The sequence below is a fragment of the Echinops telfairi genome, unplaced genomic scaffold (genome assembly GCF_000313985.2).
Source record: "Echinops telfairi isolate 266 unplaced genomic scaffold, ASM31398v2 ScPeMD7_6;HRSCAF=24_1, whole genome shotgun sequence".
Classification (NCBI taxonomy): Eukaryota; Metazoa; Chordata; class Mammalia; order Afrosoricida; family Tenrecidae; genus Echinops; species Echinops telfairi.
In genome coordinates, this window is record NW_022103903.1 from 20,006,104 (window position 1) to 20,014,058 (window position 7,955).

Genomic DNA, 7,955 nt, shown 5'->3' on the forward strand with positions numbered 1-7,955 from the left:
AAATATAGGATTGTGGATTAGAGAATATTTCATGGAGCTTTCACTGCCAGGGTTTGAGACTGACTTTGCCACTTGTGATCTTAGATGCAGTGCTTCAGTTTCTTCACCTATCAGATGAAAATCGAAGTGGCACCAACCTGTCAAAGTTGTGCAGATTAATGAGTTTATTTGAAATAGAACCTAGGGCCGGACAATAAGTTCTAGTTCTGTTATCATATTCAATATTATATTTAGGACACACTTTCAGTGGGTTTTGTTACAGAGAGCCCTGAGGATCACCCTTGAGAAACACAGAGTAACTTAAAAAGGGAAAACAAAGGAGTGATGGTGGAATAACAGGCACCCAAGAGGCAGGACAGAGTCAATGAGATCAGACTAGGCTTAAATGCTCTGTTAACAAACCCAGGGAGAAGGGAACAAGGAGAGATCAAAAATTGATTGCAAGGAGGGCACAGAATGCCTGGTGAGGTTTGATCAAGGGCAATGTAGCCAAGAGGAATTACTGAGAGCCAAATGAAGGTCAGACATGATAGTGGGACAGGAGGACAGTAAAAGGAAATAGAGGAAAGAAGTAGGAGGCAAAAAACATTTATAGCAGTATAAATATAGGCATATACATATGTAAATATATTAATATCTAATGATAGGGATATAGGCCTATGTGCATATATCTATATGTTAAGTATTAAGGAAACAGATGGACACTGGGCCTCTACTCAAGTCCTCCCTCAACATAAGAACACTAATTAACAACCTGGCATTCTGTGATGCTCACCTTCCCAACACAATCACTGAAGATAAAATAGGTGCATAATCAAAGAACAAAAAATCATATCATTGTGAATGAGGGGGAGTGTGGAGTGGGGACCCAAAGCCCATCTGTAGACAACAGGACATCCCCTTATGGGGAGGAGACGAGCCAGTCAGGGTGCAAGGTATCAACGATGTAACAAACAACTTTCCTCTAGTTCTTTAATGCTTCCTCCCCATCCCCACCCACCCCACTATCATGATCCCAATTCTACCATACAAATCTAGCTAGACCAGAAGATGTACACTGGTACAGATAGGAACTGGAAACACAGAGAATCCAGGATAGATGAACCCCTCAGGACCAGTTGTGAGAGTGGTGATACCAGGAGGGTTGAGGGAAGGTGGGGTAGAAAGGGGGAACCAATTACAAGGATCTACATATAGCCCTCTCCCTAGGGGATGGACAATAGAAGAGTAGGTGAAGGGAGACATCAGACAGTATGAGACATGACAAAATAATTTATAAATTATTGGGGGTTCATGAGGGAGTGGGGGTAGGGAGGGAGGGGAAAAATGAGGAGCTGATACCAAGGGCTCAAGTAGAGAGCAAATGTTTTGAGAATGATGATGGCAACAAGTGTACAAATGTGCTTGACACAATGGATGGATGTATGGATTGTGGTAAGAGTTGTATAAGCCCCCCAATAAAATGATTTTCAAAAATTGATGCATAAGCAAGTGTGGTGAAGAAGGCTGATGGTTCCCAGCTATTAAAAGACATAGCATCTGGGATCTTAAAGGCTTGAAATTAAAGAAACAGCCATCAAACAGGGAAGTAACAAAGCTCACATGGAAGAAGCACACCAACCTGTGTGATTGATCATGAGGTGTTGACAGGATTAGGTATCAGGCATCAGAAGACCCCAAACAATCATACTGATTAGAATGAGTGGGGTTGGAATATGTAGACGTTTGGACATCCCCTCACAGAAGGGTCACAAGGAAGGGACAAGCCAGCCAGGGCACAGTATAGAGCCAATGAAGCACACAACAATCCTCTAGTTCTTTAATGCTTCCTCCCTCCACTATCATGGCCCTAGTTCTACATCACAAATCTGGCTGGACCAGAGCATGTACAGTGTTACAGATGAGAGATCTTGACATGTAGAATCCAGGACAGATAAAACCCCCCAGGAACAGTAATGGGAGTAGCGATACCAGGAGGGTAGGGGGAAAGGGGGGAGAAGGGGGAGGAAAGGGGAAACCGATTGCAATGATCATCGTAAAACCCTCCCCAAGGGGAATGAACAACAGAAATATGGGTGAAGGGAGACATCAGATGGTGTAAGATATGAAAACAACAATAATTTATAATTTATCAAGGGTTCACAAGGGTGGGAGGGGAGGAGAGGGAGGAAAAAAGAGGAGCTGATACTAAGGGCTCAAGTATAAAGAAAATGTTTTCAAAATGATGATGGCAGCATGTGTACAAATGTGCTTGACACAATTGATATATGGATTTTATAAGAGCTCTAAGTGCCTCCAATAAAACTATTTATAGAAATAAAAAAAGAGAAGTCAGTGGTGACCCATGAACGCTGTTGAGGCAGAAGGTGGCACAGTCAGATTTGCATGGGGATCGATGGCTCTGGAAGCAGTCCTGTCCACAGGCAGGGCGGATTGGAAAGTGGATGACTGCACATACGGTTTGGTTTCAATTTAACATCTTATCATTTGTTTTCCCTCTTTTTAAAACAATCTTTTTTATTGGGGGCTCTTACAGCTCTTATAGCATTCCATACATCAATTGTACCAGACGAATTTGTCCATATGTTGCCATCATCATTTTCTAAACATTTACTTTCTGGTTGAGCCCTTGGTATCAGCTCCTTTTTTCCCTCCCCTCCCAACTGATAAATTATAAATTATTATTGTTTTCATATCTTACACTGTCCGCTGTCTCCCTTTACCCGTGTTTCTGTTGTTCTTCCACTCTGGGATGGGGAGTTATGCATTGATCCTTGTGATTGGTTCCCTCTGACCTATTTTGAACTTGTCCTTGTTTTTATTACTTTCAACTTTCTTTGGAACAGATTTTTCTGTGTTTAACTTTAATGGTGTTACTGTTTTGAGTGTTGTTGTTTTGGAATGATTTTCTTTGTATGAAATCCTGAAAAACTAAGCCTGTAGGGAAAACAACTAGAACAATGGTAACTTGAGCTACATCAGGGTTGGGGGCAGAGGAGATGCTAATAATTGTGGGTGCAAGAATAAAGAAAATGTCCCACAGTTTATTGTAATGATTACACAACTCTTTTTGACATATTTGAACCATTGATGTATACAATATGTGAGTTGCCTGTCAATTAGATGTTTTTGTAAAGAGTCAACAGAAACTACACCTAAATCAGAAGACAAAGATGTGTCTTATAGCTACGTGCCAACTCCAGCTGACTAATGGTGACGCTGCTTACACTCAGTAAGGAAGAGAGTACAAGTGCCTTAGTGTCAGTCCTGGGTGTAGGAGGAATGGTATGATGTAATGAAACGGATTCAGAATGCTAGTGTTTACTATGACCAAAGTTCCTTCATTTGACAAAATAATCCAACTTAGCCATCTAGCATTCCTACAACAATTATGGTTGTTAATTTTTTGTTGTTTTCCTTTTTTGTTTTTCTGTTAATGAAATCTGGGATAGGCAAATCTATAAAGTCAGTAACCGGATTCATGGTTCCTTAGGGTATGACGGAGGAGATTGGGGAGAGGACTAGGGAGTTAATAACAAGTATAAGAACAAGAAAATGTTCTAACATTGATTGTAGTTATGACTGTATAACTAATCATGATGTGCTTGAACAATTGAATTGTATGCTATATGAATTGTAGGTCAATAAAACGGTTTTCAAAAGAAAGAACAAGAAATCGATTCTCTTACTGTTTGGGAAGCTAGCAGTCCAAATTCAAAGTGACTACTTTAAGAAAAGGCTTTCCCCCTGTTGTCATGAGGAAACATCTTGTCTGCTTTCCACAACTGTGAGCCAGCCTAGTGTGTCTCAGAGATATCCATAGGGGTGAGCTCAAATTTCCCCTGGATCTAGGACAGTGGTTCTCAACCTGTGGTTCATGACCTATTTGGGGGTTGTAAGACCCTTTCACAGGGGTCGCCTGATTCCTAACAGTAGCAAAATGACAGTTATGAAGTAGCAACAAAATAATTTTATGGTTGGGGTTACCACAACATGAGGAACTGTATTAAAGGGTCACAGCATTAGGAAGGTTGAGAACCACTGATCTAGGAGGTTCTCCACACAAGGACTTGGGTCCAAAGGATATAAACATATCCTCATGGCCCCTAGTTTCTAACATGAAAGGTGGTATAGGCCAGACCCTAGGGAAATTCCACTTACATTGGTTCAAGGCTGTGACTTGATTTAAGGTGTTGCATCTCATCCTGATCCCCTTAAGACTAATTGGCTATTCAGAAGAGATCACATCGTGGTAGATGATAAAGTCATTTCACAACTGCCAAAGCACTGAGAACCTTGGTCTTGACAAGTTGCTTTTATTTTGAGGGAACATAATTTAATCCATGACAATCCCATAAACACAGTTATATTAGGTAATATGTTCATATTAAGAGTTCAGAGAATATGGTTGCCATACTTTTGATGGTATTAGTCACTTGAATTAATATGAAAGTTCTCTTCCTCAAATGCTCACAATTCTTATTGTTTCTACAATCACTCTGTAAATGATGAGACAAAAGTTGGTAGTTTGGACCAAGTGGAAATGTACTAACATTGCTTTCCTACAGTATTCATTAGTGCTCCTAGCATAAGAGAAAATAAATACTTTTGATAAAAATTATATTTTCAGATGTAAGCCAGTATCACCTAGGTACAGATTTATTGGCTGAACTTTGAGCATTTCCTCATTGGAAATTCTTTTTCAGTCCCTTAGTTTACATATCATATTTGAAAGAACACACATAAACATGCATGAATTTTCCATTGACTACATGAAAATCATCGGAATTGATGCTCCCTAAAGTTTAAAAGGAACACAAATCTTTGAGAGTGTCATATGATGGTGCTTATGTGTTACTCTGATGCTGGAAGGCATGCCGTCATCACTATTTCAAACACTAGCAGCGTTACCCATGGTGAACAGGCTTCCAGAGGGGAAACCAGACTGGAAAAAAGAAGTTGGCTGTCCACTTCTGAGGTGTGAGGCACTGAAAGCCCTGTGAGTAGCAGCAGAACACTGTCAGACATAGTGCCAAGAGATGAGCCCTCAGATTACAAGGCACTCAAACTATGATTGGGGAAAGAGCTGCCTCCTCAAAGTAGAGTCAACCATGAGGACATGGATGGAATAGACCTGCCATTGATCTGCTGGTGAGGCGTGACACAAAATGAGAAGACACACCTGAAAACATCAATTAACAATCACAACATGAACTGTACAATGTATAATTGTGGGAAAATGGAAAGTCATCAAAAATGAAATAGAAACCAAAAAGACTGATCTCCTAGGCATTAGTAGTGAGCTAAATTGGTCATTTTGAATTTGATAGTCATATGGTTTATTCTACCAACGATGACAGATTCAAGAAGAATGGTATCACATTCATCATCAAAAAGAACCTTTCAGTGTCTATGTTAAAATGCAATGCTGCCGGATAACATCTGCATGCCTGCAAAGAAGACTAGGTAATACTACTATTAGTTAAATTTGTATGCCAACCACTTAAATTAATGAACGCTATTAACTTCTTCAATTAGAAATTGATCAATTATGCAATCAAGATGCATTGATAATTACTGGTGATAAGAATGTCAAAGGTAGTTGAAAAATATGACTTTGGTCAAAAATATGAAGCTAGACAGAACATGACAGAATTTTGCTTCTTCGTTGCAAATACCTTTTGCAAACCACAAAAGCAGTGAGTGTACAAGTGGACTTCACCAGATCAAAGACACAAGAATAAATTGACTTAATCTGTGGGAAGACACAATGGAGAAGTTCAATATCATCACCAAAACCAGTCCAGGAACTGACTGTGGGATAGATCATCAATGGCTGATTTTCAGGCTCGGGTTGAAGCTGAAGGCAATTAAAGCAAGTCCATGAGGATCAAAAACAACCTTGAGTCTATCCTACCTGAATTTGGATACCTTTCAAGAATAGATTTGACACCATGAACACTAATGAGTGAAGATCAGATGAATTGTAGGATGACATCATGAACATCATACAGAAAGAAAATGCAAGATCATAAAACACAAAATAAAGAAAAGAGAAAGTGGTTGTCAGAAGAGACTCTAAAACTTGGTTTTCATCATAGAATAAAAAAATTCTATGAAATGAAAAAATTAAAGAGCTAAACAACATTCAAAGGACAGCTGGAGAAGAAAATGTAATGCATTATAATGAGATAGGTGAAGACCTAAAGTTAGAAGAATAAAAAACCAAGAATACATGTAGCATATTTGAAGATGGAAGTCCTGAAGAAAAGTCAAGCCTTGAGAGAAAATATTGAAGGACTCTAGGAGGAAAATATTGAATATGTAGGAGTTCTTAAAAGAAGATGAAAGGAATACATAGTCACTATACCAAAAAGAACTGATTGACTTTCACCCATTTCAAGAGGTAGCATATGATCAAGGACCAATGATATCAAAGAAAAAAGTCTAATCTGAACTAAAGGCGTTAGCATAACCAAGGCTCCAGGAATTGACAAAATACCAATTGAAATGTTACAACAAATTGGTCCAGAGTGGGAAACTCTCATTAGTCTATACTAAGAAATTTGGAAGTGGTAAGAGTCTGAGACCAGAGGCACTAGAGATTGTGGCACCACTCCCAGGCAGCAGGGGAGCCCTTTCCAATGATGTCCACAGACTACAGAAATACATATCCATCACCCTTTTTCTGAACAGGGAGCAAAATCCCTGCTTGACTCTGCCAGCTGAAGACATGCTACAGTCCCGGCTTTTAGTGGTGTTTCTAACCACTGGATCATGTGAAGTCAAAACCCAAACCAAGTACCTGCAAACTAAAAAGCTGTTTTCTCTAAGAAGTAGACAGCCTGGGCTTTCACACTAAATACAAAGTGGATATGTTTTCCAGTAGCCCAAGAGCTCAAGCATTTCTGAGATAATTCATTGCTTAGTTCTGTTCTTGGTGGTGGCTGGAGGTAGTGGGGAGGGGAGGAGTCTGTATTGGAAATAAATACATGTAGAAAAATACAAGCAACCTTCTGTGCTTGTCTTAAGATACATGATTTCATGTAATAAAGGCACGGAGGTCTGCTCCAAGGTGATGACAGTTTCCCTTCAGCTGAATGGTGGCTGAGAATTTTGGGAGTGGGAATGGGATATCTAAAAAATCATATTCATATTTTTTCATTGAAACGTTTGCCAGTTGAAGCTGTAGAAGTGGCTATTGCAGTGAGTTTAGATACAAGTTTCTGTCACTAGTGACTGTATCTACAAAGGAATGATGAAGCCCAGAGTACTAATGTATTCCTGTGCATTTTATCATCTATTAATTTTTATGGACACCCCACACTCATTATCATAGGAAGTGATAATGCCTCCTTATGACTGTTTCTGCAAGCCTGTTGAACGTGGATTTATATCTTCCTTCACACACATTTATATTCAGTGAGCTTTCATTCAGCCACAAAAGCTATATATTATAAATAATATAGCTTCATGTGGGTGAATAAGCCTTGGTAGTGTAGTGGTTACAAGTTGGGCTGCTACCTGCAAGGTCAGCAGTTGAAAACCACCAACCAACTCTATAGGAAAAGATGAGGCTTCTGATCCCGTAAAGAGTCACAGTCTCAGAAACCCACAGGGGCAGTTCTAGTCTGTCCTGTAAGGTTGCTGTAAGTCGGAATCCACTCCATGACAGTGCATCAGTGGGCTTGGGCATAGGAGCCATGAGAGGAGAAGCAGGATCGTGCAGTGTTTCACTCGGGTTCTCTCTGGATCGAAACCCGCTCGGTGGCACCTAACAACAAAAGGCGAAAGCAAAAAATTCACACGTACACGGGATTTTTTGCTATTTGTCACAATGTATTTGTCTTGTTTACCATAATTTAATTTTCAATATAAAAGAATCTATGACTACAGTGAACCCTCATTTATCGCGGTTAATCGGTTCTAGACCCTACCGTGATAAATGAAATTCC